Source organism: Musca vetustissima, unplaced genomic scaffold (genome assembly GCF_032173495.1).
Source record: "Musca vetustissima isolate MV318-11 ecotype Yass unplaced genomic scaffold, APGP_CSIRO_Mvet_v1 utg26254, whole genome shotgun sequence".
Classification (NCBI taxonomy): Eukaryota; Metazoa; Arthropoda; class Insecta; order Diptera; family Muscidae; genus Musca; species Musca vetustissima.
In genome coordinates, this window is record NW_026885854.1 from 15,164 (window position 1) to 30,326 (window position 15,163).

The window sequence follows — 15,163 nt, forward strand, 5'->3', positions numbered from 1 at the left end:
ATGCTACTATCACAACAACAACTATTCAATATAGAATCCGATTATAGGCATTATAGGCGATATAGCAACAACCACATCATCAATAGACGATTATTCGTCGTTACCATCAACCTACACGAAATGTTCGCAATAATTTATAGTTTGCGCTAACAATTAAAACCAACAACAACAGCAGCAAAATGAGGATTTCGATAAATACCCAGACAACAAATGCGAAGTCATATGGTTGCCCATAAACGTTGATAGGTTAGTAATTATGGTATTAACACTATTGCTAAGGCCATTTAACTTAATTACCACCATGGAGAACTCTACCAGAAAGCTACAAACAGAGATTTGAACACATGAAGCCTATTTTTATACCCTACACAACTATGTTGTCAGGGTATTATAGTTTTGTGCAGCTCCAAGAGTTTGTAATACCGCGAAATACTGGTCCTAAACCCACCTTTAAGTATACCGATCGTCATATCTCGACTAGCTGAGTCGATCTAGACATGTGTGTCCGTCCGTCTGTCTATTATAATTTGTACGATAATTGACACGATACAGGCCACAGTTATGGCCCAATCTTCACGAAATTTTGCATGTATGACCGGTTCTGGCCAATGAAGACCCCTATTATTATTTTGGTAAAGGTCGGTTAATGTTTAGGGGATGAAATGGACCAATTACTTAATTTTTGTCGGTTTTTTCTGGTCGCTCCACAGGTCGCAATTATGGCCCAAACATCGCAAATTTTTACAAGGAGAAGGGGATCGAGTCAAAGAATAAGCATGCCTGTTTCGATAAAGACCGGTCAATATTTAGCGGGTCAAATGAACCCTGACTTTTGTGTGAAAAATGTCAAAATTTGTATTCTATAGCGTATATATTTACCGCTGAAGAACACAGACCCGAGAAGTTGATAGTATATCCAAGAGGAGTGGTTGACCTTTAAATTGATACTAATTATATTGTCGTAGTACTCGGATGTGGGAGTTACACGTCAATATTTACAGGTGTATACGTAAATACATATATTATTTTGTAACCCATTACCACATTAGAGGGCGAAAATATAGAGCGGATCGCTTTAAAATTTTCTATGAGGATCCAGGTATGGTCAAGGACAACGCCTATAATTTTCGGTGATGATCGGATAATAATATTGGGATGAAGTGGACAGAAAACTTATTTTCTGTAGGCCACAATTGAAAGCCGATCATTACAACACAACCCACGGTGAAGGAAATCTGGACTAGTAATTAGAAGGGCTGTACTGTATATTAGTAATAATAATGTTTATGATCTATAGTCGGTCAAGAGGGTGCAAATATCGCGAAGCATTGCTCAAGCTCAAAATGTAGTACAACAGAAACTTAGATTTTCGTGGAAGTTGTGTAGGGTATCATATGGACGGCCCCGTCCGACTATACTGCTCCGCTGATTTTTTTTATATATATATATATATTTTTTTTTTGTCTGTTTAAAAGGGCTGATTAAGGACAAAAAGGGGAAGGTTTTTTAAGAAAAAAATAGTACCAAGGAAGGCGTGGTTTTAAAGCAAAATCTAGGATCAACAAATGGTGTAGGGTTTTTTAAAAAAGATTTGTTAAAGGCCAGCATAGGATCCTATTTATACCCTTCACCACACATTGGTACAGGGTATTATGTGTTTGTGCATATGTTTGTAACAGGCAAAAATAATCGAGATAGACCCATGTTACCTTTTGAGAATATGCATAGAATAAATTTCTGAGTCGATTTATGCATGTCCGTCCGTCCGTCTGTGCATGTTAAATTGTAAACAAAGTACAGGTCGCATTTATGATTATGAAAATCATTCGATTTGCACGAAATTTGGCATAGCGTGCTGAACTAAGTCTAGAATGGTGTGTGTTACGTTTCGCGAAAATCGGTTATGATTTAGATATAGCTCCCATATATAGTTTCACCCGATTTAATGTGAATGGTTCACCAAAGTTCCTATATATCATTCGATTTCCACGAAATTTGGCATAGCGTAATGAATTAGGTCTAAAATTATGTGTGAAAAATTTCCTGAAAATCGGTTCAGATTTAGATATAGCTCCCATATATATGTTCGTCCGATTTAATGTAAATGGTGTACCAAAGTACCTATATATCCTTCGATTTGCACGAAATTTGGCATAACGTTCTAAATAAACTCTAGAACGATGTGTGTTAAGTTCGGTGAAAATCGGTGCAGATTTAGATATAAATCTCATATATATTTTTCGCCCAATTTAATGTAAGCCCCTATATTTCTTTCGATTTGGACGAAATTTGGAATTAAGTCCAGAATGATGTGTCTGAAGTTTCGTGAAAATCGGTTCAGATTTACACAAAATTTTGCACAACTTACTTAAGATAGTTTAGCCAAACGTGTGTCAAGTTTTGTTGGAATCCGTCAGATTTAGATATATCATCCATATGGTTTTGTCCGATTTTAAGTAGGACACAAAATATGTCTATTAGGAACAAAACGTGCATAAACTAGTCTAACTTAAACTGTGACAAGTATCGTTGAAATCCGTTCATATTTGGATATTGCTTTCATATCTGTTTTCATCCGATTTTATGTAAATGTTGCACCATACTCTTCATGTTTTTTTTTTTTAGAATAGAATGGCGTAGTTGCATGCATGAAGTGCAGATGTAGCCCATATATATTTCGAACCGACTTCGTGTTCCAAGTATTCAACGGGTGCACGATTGATATTTGCTTTAAATCGATTTACATAATTTTGTCCCATTGTAACAATGAACGGCATGTTTATGGATTGATATAAGTCGATTCACGATAAGAGTAACATATTTTACTTACTTAGCTGGCTTACAAAAGATTTCCAAGCGCAAGATCTTCTTTAGATTTAAGTTAATTTAGATGAATGAATTAAGAATTTGAATTGTAACGTAAATTTCTACTACGCAGTTTATTTGAATAACTTCACAACAACAACCACTGTATAGATTTTTCTACATCCTTCCATTTCCTCTTTCATTTTCTATTTTGTTATTGTCGTACAATTCTTGTTAAACGTCATTCCTCTTTCTTTGTTATTCCCTCGCCTGTATATGTGTTGTTGTTATTCCTCTTTCTTTGTTATTCCCTCGCCTGTATATGTGTTGTTGTTATTGTAAGTTTGTTTACTCAAGTTTGTTGTTGTTATTGTTCACTCAGTAAGTTTGTTGTTGTTATTGTTACTCAATGTGTTTGTTGCATTGGTAGATTGTTCGTGATCTAGGTGTTACCAGATCGTCTAGAAACTTCTGTAGCGACAGGCAGGGCTCATATAAATAGAGGGAATGGAAAGGCAGTGAGTCAGTTGTGAATCAGATCGCGAATTGAAACCGTCGTGTAAAGTAAAGTGCAAAGTAAAGTTGTGTGAATAAAATCATTGTAATAATCGTAATCAGAAAGAACCCGCGTTTTATTTGGTACGAATTGTATCGGGAAATAAAACAACGTCTACACGGGAATAAGTGAAGTCCAAGAACGTAACAATTGGTGTCGGAAGTGAGATTACGATAATACTACGATGAAGTTTAAGGATCTACGAGTGGAAGACTTGAAGAAGGAGCTGAATAAATTGGAATTGTCCTCTACTGGCAACAAGGCTGAACTACAAAAACGTCTGTTGGATGAGTTCGAGCGCCGTGGTATGAACATCGATACATATGAGTTTGACAGTAAGGATGAAGTGGATTTATCGGAAATGGGCGAATCCAACGGTGGGGAAGTCTCGTCAGTAGCTGCCAGGGGTGACGATTTCAGAGAAATGCTGGCTAAAATGTTCGAAGAGAATTCCAGAAACACGAGACGAATGTTCGAAGAGAATTCCAGAAAGTCAGAAGAAAACTCGAGACGAATGTTCGAAGAGAATTCCAGAAAGTTAGATGAACTCAAGGCGAAGAAAATTCGAGAATAATGAACGAGAAACTCGAGAACATTACAGAAGTTATTGGAAGGAGAGTGGAAACCGTGGAGGTCCAAATTAAAGAGTTGGATAAGAAAGTGCAGTCGGTTGACGAGAAGATTCTGTCTGTGGATGAGAAATTTCTGGCCCACGACCACAGGTTTACGAATCTGGAGAAGAAAATGTCGGAACTGGAAATTAAAGGTGGTCCGGTGCGAGTTCCTGATAACACACTAAAAATCAAACCTCCTGTATTCGACGGCTCTACGTCATTCAATGTTTTCAAGTTACAGTTCGAGACAGTGGCTTCTAGAAATTCGTGGAACGACAGCGACAAAGCGGTTGCACTACTTCTGGCATTGAAGGGCAGTGCTGCTGATGTTATACAGAGTATTCCTGTCGCTTCTAGGAACAACTATGAAGATGTTATTGCTGCACTGGAACGTAAGTACGGTGGCGAACATAAACAAAACATCTACCTTATGGAATTAAGGGGAAGAGTACAGAGGGCAAACGAGACGTTACAAGACTTTGCAGCTGAGGTGGAACGTTTGGTGCTAATGGCGTATCCAGGAGAGAATCACCCATTGGTGGACCGTATGAAAATCGAAACCTTTGTGAATGGCATACGTGACCCTGAGATTAAATGTGCAACATATGCGTCACCAAAAGCGTCATTTGCCGAAACTGTGTCGTTTGCCCTTGCCCAAGAGACGGCAAGAATGATTGTTAAGCCCCAGACCCACAAGATTAGCCAACTGGAGACCGAATGTTGCGAACACAAATCTCTCGTTAACTTGATCAAGGACGCCATGAGGCGGGTAATAGAAGAAACAAAGTTAGTAGGGATGACTAAGCCCAGGGTTAGATGCTACAACTGCGATAAAGCAGGTCATATTGCGCGCGAATGCAGAGCTAAGCGCAAACGATCCAGGTCATCGTCACCACCTCCAACGAAAGATGGTAGAAGAATGGCTCAACAGTCCACCAATGAGTCACCGTTAAACAGAATCGAGCACAGAGAAGGCGGAAAACACGGTAATGCTGATGCCCTGTCTCGTCGGCCATGCAAGGTAGAATACAGCCACTGCTCAAAGGCTGAGTGCAAAGAGAATATCGTGGATGTCCGACGATTGCAGTTTGAGTCGGGAGAAGATTGGTCGACGGAACAACGAAGAGATCCCATTCTGGGCAAAGTAATTTCGGCCATAGAAACGGGCAAGCGACCTAGTCGCAAAGAAATTACCTCCGAAAGCCCTCTTTTAAAATCCTATTGGGCCCAGTGGGACAGTCTACTTATAAAAGATGGTTGCCTATATCGCAAATGGGAAAGTGAGGACGGTAAATCTCACCGGAACTTGATCGTCGTCCCAGACTCCAAAATAAGAGATGTCTTGTCGGAGTTTCACGATGGGCCAAGTGGAGGACATCTTGGCATAGCAAAGACCGCTGAAAAGGTAAAGCAGAGATTCTACTGGGTCGGCTGTCAAAAATCCATTGCCGACTGGATCGCCAATTGTGAAAGGTGCATAAGAGCTAAAGGTCCAACACGGAAGAGTCGAGGCTACATGCAGCAGTATAATTCAGGAGCCCCTTTTGAAAGAATCGCAATGGATGTAGCTGGACCGTTCCCCACAAGCGACTCTGGGAACCGGTATGTCTTAGTGGTCATGGATTACTTCAGTAAATGGCCGGAGGTTTATGCTATCCCAAATCAAGAAGCCAGGACAATTGTGGATGTGTTCAGCAAAAATTGGATTTGTCGCTATGGTGTTCCATCTGAGGTTCATTCCGATCAAGGTAGGAATTTTGAATCAGCGATCTTCAAGGAAATGTGTGACTCCTACGGAATTAAGAAAACCAGAACGACGCCCCTACATCCACAATCAGATGGCATGGTGGAAAGATTCAATCGCACCCTTGAAGAACATCTACGGAAAGTGGTGGACAGTGGCCAACGAGACTGGGATGAGCATATTCCAAAGTTTTTATTGGCTTATAGATCGGCCATTCATGATTCCACATCCCGGACCCCAGCCAAAGTTCTGTTCGGAAATGAATTAAAGCTACCTGGCGATTTGATATTCGGTGCTACCCCAAACGACGATGTGAACCAAGATGAAGACAGCCAAAACTCTTTTAGTAAAGTCCACGATGCAGTCCGACATCGAATAAAAATGGTTAGCAACCGCATGAAGGCAAGGTACGATCGAGCGGCAAATACCGATGGGTTTCAAGAAGGGCAACTGGTACTATTGTTCAACCCACAACGAAAGAAAGGACTATGCCCCAAATTGCAAACGCACTGGGAAGGACCCTACAAGATTGTCACGAAAATAAATGACGTCGTTTATCGCATCCAGAGGAGCGACAGTCCCAGGTCGAAGATGAAAGTTGTACATTTGGAGCGGCTGACCCCCTACGGAACGGGAACTGTGCCTATTCGGGACGAACAGGCTTAAGCGGGGGGCAATGTTACGAATATAACTTTAGATTTAAGTTAATTTAGATGAATTCCGTTAATTTAAGAATTTGAATTGTAACGTAAATTTCTACTACGCAGTTTATTTGAATAACTTCACAACAACAACCACTGTATAGATTTTTCTACATCCTTCCATTTCCTCTTTCATTTTCTATTTTGTTATTGTCGTACAATTCTTGTTAAACGTCATTCCTCTTTCTTTGTTATTCCCTCGCCTGTATATGTGTTGTTGTTATTCCTCTTTCTTTGTTATTCCCTCGCCTGTATATGTGTTGTTGTTATTGTAAGTTTGTTTACTCAAGTTTGTTGTTGTTATTGTTCACTCAGTAAGTTTGTTGTTGTTATTGTTACTCAATGTGTTTGTTGCATTGGTAGATTGTTCGTGATCTAGGTGTTACCAGATCGTCTAGAAACTTCTGTAGCGACAGGCAGGGCTCATATAAATAGAGGGAATGGAAAGGCAGTGAGTCAGTTGTGAATCAGATCGCGAATTGAAACCGTCGTGTAAAGTAAAGTGCAAAGTAAAGTTGTGTGAATAAAATCATTGTAATAATCGTAATCTGAAAGAACCTGCGTTTTATTTGGTACGAATTGTATCGGGAAATAAAACAACGTCTACACGGGAATAAGTGAAGTCCAAGAACGTAACAATATTTTCTAAGGTAGCTGAGGTAGCTACTTATGAATGCTGTTGTTTCGACACAGTTGGAAGTCTCTGCGACCAAATGCCACAAATATGCCATGCCGAGGAAGGCATTGTCTGCCTACCGCTTCCAAAATGGGAGGCAGTAGCAACTGTTGAACTCATAAATAATGATCTCACATGGAAGATCAATAATATGGCTGATGATGAGGATGGTAACGACGACGTAGACCGTTGGCTGTGGTGCATGAAATGTGTTACAAATTTACATCTTTCCCTTTCTTTTTTTATTCTTGGGGTTTGCTTGAGGAGTTGTTGCTGCCACATCAGCCCTGCTATTGATTTGGTGTTGAGAGCCATGAAGGGCATTGAAGCGTCACACTGGCAGTTGGTTTTGTTTGACTGATGGCCTTAAATGAGCCATTGCGAGTTTCTCAAAGAGCTAATAATAACAATGCAGAATGAAGTTGAAGATGAGCGATCGATGTGATGTTTATCATTGTTGCCATATGTTGGAAAAAATAGAAGAATTTTGTCATTATTTTTAAACAATTGGGATTATGCGGTATTGTAATGCTAATTAATAAGTAGAATTTTATGAAAATTAATAACGCACTTGTGATAAGCCATCTCTTAGCATTATGAAAACGCAATAATGTGTTGAAAATATGCTTTGAAATATCACTAGACATTTATTTTTCGATGATCACACCAAAACGCATTACATATCCAACAGTAAAAAGTCTAACGGTGTGATATGACACGATTATTTGCTAATAGAAGTGTTCTCTCGCCGTAGGTCTATTTGTGGCCCTTGGAAAAATATTTTTATTAAATCCATGCCAATATGTGGTTCTTACAAAAAATATTAAAACTTTGCACACATCATTCGTGACCTTATTCATTACCCTGTGCCAAATTTCGTGGAAATCGAAAGATATATAGGGACTTTGGTGCACCATTTACCTTAAATTGGACGAAAATATATATGAGAGCTATATCTAAATCTGAACCGATTTTTGCGAAACTTTGCACACATCATTCGTGACCTTATTCATTACGCTGTGCCAAATTTCGTGGAAATCGAAAGATTTCCAGGGACTTAAGTGGACTATTTACCTAAAATCGGGCGAAGCTATATATGGGAGCTATATCTAAATCTGAACCGATTTTCAGGAAACTTTGCACACATCATTCGTGACCTTTTTCATTACGCTGTGTCAAATTTCGTGCAAGTCGAAAGATATATAGGGACTTTGTTGCACCATTTACCTTAAATCGGGCGAAGCTATATATGGGAGCTATATCTAAATCTGAGCCGATTTTCAGGAAACTTTGTACATATCATTCTAGACCTTATTTAGTACATTGTGCCAAATTTCGTGCAAATCGAAAGATATATATGGACTTTGGTGCACCATTTACCTTAAATCGGACGAAAAAATATATGGGAGCTATATCTAAATCTAAAACGATTTTCTCGAAACTTTGCACACATCATTCGTGACCTTATTCATTACGCTGTGCCAAATTTCGTGGAAATCGAAAGATATATAGTGACCTTAAATCGGACGAAAATATATATGGGAGCTATAGCTAAGTCTTAACCGATTTTTCCCATTTTCAATAGGGTTCGTCCTTGGGCCAAACAAATGAGCTGTGCCAAATTTCATCCAATTCGGATCATAAATGCGACCTGTACTTTGTTTACAATTTAACATGGACAGACAGACGTACGGACGGACGGACGGACATGCATAAATCGACTTGGAAAGTGATTCTATGCATATTCTCAAAAGGAACCATGGGTCTATCTCGATTATTTTTGCCTGTTACAAACATTTGCACATAGACATAATACCCTGTACCACAGTGTGGTGAAGGGTATAAAAATCCACACCTATTCTTGAAAAAATATTAAAAAATCCAAGACTTTTTGTGGTCCTTGGAAAAATCATTTTTAGACATCCACGACTATTTGTGGATCTTAAAAATTTTAAAAAAATATACGCCTAGACTTACTGTTATGAATTACCTAGCTATAGCTAAATCTGAACCGATTTTTCCCATTTTCAATAGGATTCGTCCTTGGGCCAAACAAATGAGCTGTGCCAAATTTCATCCAATTCGGATCATAAATACGACATGTATTTTGTTTACAATTTAACATGGACAGACATACGGACGGACGACCATGCATACATCGAGTTAGAAAGTGATTCTATGCATATTCTTAAAAGGAACCATGGGTCTATCTCGATTATTTTTGCCTGTTACAAACATATGCACAAAGACATAATACCCTGTACCACAGTGTTGTGAAGGGTATAAAAATCCACACCTATATATGATTCTTTAAAAAATATTAAAAAATCCAAGACTTTTTGTGGTCCTTGGAAAAATAATTTTTAGACATCCGCCACTATTTGTGGCTCTTAAAAATATTTAAAAAAAAATATACGCCTAGACTTACAGTTATGAATTATCTACACATGTGGTTACAACCACAACAGCATATTTCAAAACTATCTTCAACCACATCGAATTCTCCCTGTTATGTGTTGCACTTCATTGTGTAGACCACTTCATATTTATTGCCACTTATTTGGATTAAATACAAAAAATTGGATTAGTTCTGGTCCAAGTGGATATTCCCTTCCATAGCCAAGTTCAATGGAATCTTCTACGAATATGTCGAAATCAATTTGTAGTGGATAAAAATGAAAAGAAGATTGCAAGCGGGCAATGTTACTTCGTTTTCGAATTCATTGTCGAATTTGTTCATAATTTATACGAATTGCCGACCCGACCATACGTTCAATGTGGAGGCCAAAGACGACGGCACATGTTCTCAATTCAATTCAGTTCAATAACAATTCATTTTATATTGTTGCTGTTCTTCTTCTTCTAGTTATTTTTCATGAGCTGAGCTAGTTCGGTTTCTTTTGTGTGGCCATCTCGGTTATATTTTATTCTTCTTCTTCGTTTGGTGAATTTTAGCTGACATTACGAAAAAAAAAAAAAATAAACGACCACAATCAACAACTATAAGTAGTTGTCGAATAACATGAATCGGAATAAAAAAACGAGGGGCATCCGCTCTTGAGAGACCCAATTAAATTTCCATCATAAACTGAATGTCGTGTATAAAAAGTATGAATAGCCAAGTCCCCCTTACTCTCTATTCATGAGATTTGTTTTGTCGGCCTGTTTGCTGTTGATTCCGGCATTCATCTTGACAACTACAACAGCAAACACATTGGAATGTATGAATTCGAGTATATATGAATGAATGGAACCAAACAATTGTCCAAAGATTATATTGACAATAAAAGTTTTATATATGCGGCTTATAATAGCAACAAACAGCATAGACGAAGAATTGATACTCGAATTGTGTACTCTCACATATCTATAGAGGTACTTGGCATCTTGGCAGCATGAATGGAGACTAACAAACATATGAACAAATATTATAAATGCATTATCTACAGATGTCACATTCTTTGGGTTTTTTTCTGTCTCTTCTCCTATAGGATGCACCATTGCATTGGAATTGGCAGAGGTGGGGAGCATTGAAAAAATATAGGGGGTGAGTCTAGTCGATAAGTGTGAATATTTTTAAATATTTTTAAGGACAGGATTTTCAAAAAATATTTCTTTAATGACGACATGAACTTCAAGCATGGACTTTTAAGGCTCTTAGAACTGTCAGGCCCATAAATGTGGATTTTTTTTAAATATTTTATCAATGCCAATATTTTTTTTTATTTTTATTTTTCAAAGCCTGTAGCTTGAATTTTCCAAAAGAAATTTTTATTGATAATATCATCCTCATGATAATTCCTGAAAAAAAAAATATTTAAACCAGTGAGCGCAGCAGTATAGTCGGAGGGGCCGAACATATGGTACCTTACACAACTACCACGGAACTCTAACTTTCTGCGGATTCTGTGCCTGAGCAAAATTTCGAAGTAGTTGCACCTTCTTGTCCGACTAGAGATCAAGAAATATTACTCATTGGGACGTTCTTCTTCCAAAATGAAAATGACCAATGTTGTGATGCCAATTATTCGTCGAAAGCGTATGAGGCAGTTCTGGTTTCAACAAGACGGCGCTCCACCGCACACAAGTCGCATAACAATCGATTTTCTGAAGAATTTGTTTCCGGGCCGTTTGATGTCGAAAAGTGGTGTTTTGGACTGGCCACCGCGTTCGCCCGATTTGACACCGCCTGACTTCTTCTTGTGGGAATATTTGAAGTCAAAGGTTTACGTTAACAAGCCAAGGACCGTAGAAGAACTCAAGGACAACATTCGTGAAGAAAAAGCCTCTATTCCGGCCGAAATGTTGGCAAAAACGATGGAAAATGCAGCAAAAAGGGCACAATTCGTCATCAATGCCATAGGCGGCCATTTGAGAGATATCATATTCAAAAATTGATGTAAACAAATCTACTTGGAACAAATTAAATGATTAACATTGCCAACCGCCAAATTTTTATTTTTTTCTTTTATTTAAAAAAAAACATGGGTCCGTCGAATATGGGCAACCCGGTAATTGTAGCCTATAGATCGACTCGAAAAAACGCAAAGAAATTAAGTATCTGATCATCAACGATAATTATAGGCGTTATCCTTGACCATACCTCGATTCTCATGCACATTTTCCAAGCGATCAGCGGTATATTTTCGATCTCTAAAGTTATTGGTTTACTTAATAAAATCTGATTAGGTAAGCACCTGTAAATATTTGACTGTAACTCCCTGAGTCTTTTTATTTATTTCCAATATTTATTTCCAAAAGAAATACCACAAAAAGTTTACATTTCCCCATCCCTGCTACCACATTTCTTATTGTCCAAAGATAAGAAAAGCACACACATTTCTTTTGAATTATGCTGGAAACAATTCATTGGTTTCCTTGATACCAAAACAAACAACAATGCCACCACCACCACTGCTGGCCACTTTCATCATCAAAGCTGATTATGCGAATGGCCGCTACAAGTTGTTGCATCGATGAAATGTTTTTGATCTTGCGACATTATGTCTAACGTCTGGCTGTCTATCTGTTTCTACGGCGCACACATCATCACGGACCACAGACATACATTCATACCTATGTAAGTATGGCTTTTGGTGATATATTCTTCAAATGATGAGTTTCACCATGAAGATGATGCTGGTAGTGATGAACTTCTTGCAGGATGCTGTTGTTGGAACTGTCATGTCCATGTTACAGCAATGCAATAAATTGCAGATGACTCCGCACCATTTAAAGTTAAAATGTCACAGAACATCTGAAATACCCAGCACTTCAAACTTCGAACGGCGTACGACAAAAACATCAGGACACCGGAGAACGGCTGGCGGCTGACGGCTGGTTGGTTGGTCAATCATAATATATACGAACGAACCTTGTTGTGTCTGTTTATTGGTTTATTTGTGGTGACACATGTTCTGGCGTATCATCTCCAATAAAGGTAAAGACAGTTGGTAAGTGCCTGTAGAGGAAAACTTCGTATTGCCACTTAAAACTATACTATATATACGTAGTATTGAGGAAAACAAAAACACCGACGACAACACCAACAACAAGAGCATTAAAAAACGCTCGACAGTTGTACAATTATACTCAGCATTGATTGTAATTCGGTTAAAAAGCTTTTTATTGGAAAAAGATTACGTAGGCAAGACAAATATTTCAACACAAGATGGCACTGTGGAGGATTTTAGAAAATTCAAGAGAATTGTTTTATTAATTTACGTTTAAGGATCATCAGAAATAAAAAACTTTGTAATCCACGGTTTGTTGAATCCTTGAAAAATATTATTTAAAAAAATTCACGCTTTGTTGGATCCTTGAAAAAATATTCTTTAAAGAATTCAGGCTTTGTTAGATCCTTAAAAAACACTTTTAGAATTCCAGGCTTTGTTAGATCCTTAAAAAACACTTTTAGAATTCCAGGCTTTGTTAGATCCTTAAAAAACACTTTTAGAATTCCAGGCTTTGTGAGATCCTTGAAAAAATATTCTTTAAAAATGCAGGCTTTGTTGTATCCTTACAATGGTCCTTGAAAAAATATTCCTTAAAGAATCCACGCCTTAGATAGTCCTTGAAAAAATATTCTTTAAAGAATCCACGCCTTAGATAGTCATTGAAAAAATATTCCTTAAAGAATCCACGCCTTAGATAGTCCTTGAAAAAATATTCTTTAAAGAATCCACGCCTTAGATAGTCATTGAAAAAATATTCCTTAAAGAATCCACGCCTTAGATAGTCCTTGAAAAAATATTCTTTAAAGAATCCACGCCTTAGATAGTCATTGAAAAAATATTCCTTAAAGAATCCACGCCTTAGATAGTCCTTGAAAAAATATTCTTTAAAGAATCCACGCCTTGTATAGCCCTTGAAAAAATATTCCTTAAAGAATCCACGCCTTGTATAGCCCTTGAAAAAATATTCTTTAAAGAATCCACGCCTTTTAAAGCCCTTGAAGAAATATTCCTTAAAGAATCCACGCCTTGTATAGCCCTTGAAAAAATATTCTTTAAAGAATCCACGCCTTGTATAGCCCTTGAAAAAATATTCCTTAAAGAATCCACGCCTTAGATAGTCCTTGAAAAAATATTCTTTAAAGAATCCACGCCTTAGATAGTCATTGAAAAAATATTCCTTAAAGAATCCACGCCTTAGATAGTCCTTGAAAAAATATTCTTTAAAGAATCCACGCCTTAGATAGTCATTGAAAAAATATTCCTTAAAGAATCCACGCCTTAGATAGTCCTTGAAAAAATATTCTTTAAAGAATCCACGCCTTAGATATGTTGAATAACTTGTTTGTAATCTACTCCAACATGTATGTTTTATATTTTGCGTTTTGACCTGAGTAGGCTTTGAAATAATATTGTGAAATTTTCTTATTCTTAAATATGTATTGTAAATAGTTTTTAGTCAGTCAATAAAACGATTCAAAAACCTAACAGGTTATGGGACCAGCGTTCGTGTGTTAAAAAAAAAAAGTTGTTATACATAATTTTTCTGTGAAAATGAATTCAATTTGCCAAATTGAAAAGCTGGAGGATGGAAATTATGAAAGTTGGCGAATCCAGATGAGAAGTGTTCTCATTCATTGTGGACAATGGGGAATTGTCAATGGGGATATAAAATTCGATCCAACGAAGAAAGATGCTGAGACAATAAAATTGATAAATGAAGACCAGAAGGCTCTTGCAACAATTTTTCTTAGCGTGAAGCCATCTCAACTGAATACCATCAAGAATTGCAAGTCATCATTGGAGGCGTGGTTGCAGCTACAAGATGTTCACAAACCACAGGGACCAATGCAGAAAGTGGCGTTATATAAGAAGTTGCTGGGATTAAAAATGAAAGAAAGTGGTAACATGTTGCAACATCTGAATGAATTTGTTGAAATTTCGGAAAAATTAGCTGAAATTGGGATACCGATCCAGGAGGAGTTACTAAGTATCATTCTTCTGACAAGCCTTCCAAGACAGTTTGACAATTTCGTTGTGGCAATAGAAACTAGAGACAAATTGCCAAGTTTCTTATCGTTAAAGCAGAAACTGATGGAGGAAGCCGAGAGAAAATGCCACGTTGAAGATGACGAATTTCATGGGCAACAGATTTTTGCTGCAAAAACGAATAGCCGTCGAGAAACAACTGAGGGGAATAAATCGAAAAATAAATTCCAGGGAAAGGGATGCAGTAAGAAACAATTCAAAGGGAAATGCTTCTCTTGTGGCCAATTTGGGCATTATGCTAACAAATGCGAAACAAATCAGAAGAGGGATAAAACTAAATCATTTACGATGTTAGCTGTTGCTGAAGCTGGAAGACTGAATAAAGCATTATGGTATTTAGATAGCGGTGCAACTGCACACATGTGCAATGACAAAGGAATGTTTTCTACTTTTGAGGAACACGAAGAAAGAATTATATTGGCCGGTGATAATTTTTTGAGAGCAGTTGGAAGAGGTGATGTTTTAATCAAAACAAAAGAGAACGAGTTCAAACTGAAAAATGTGCTCTATTCACCGGAACTACAGGCAAATTTTATTTCAATCAGTAAGGCAGTGAACCAAGGAT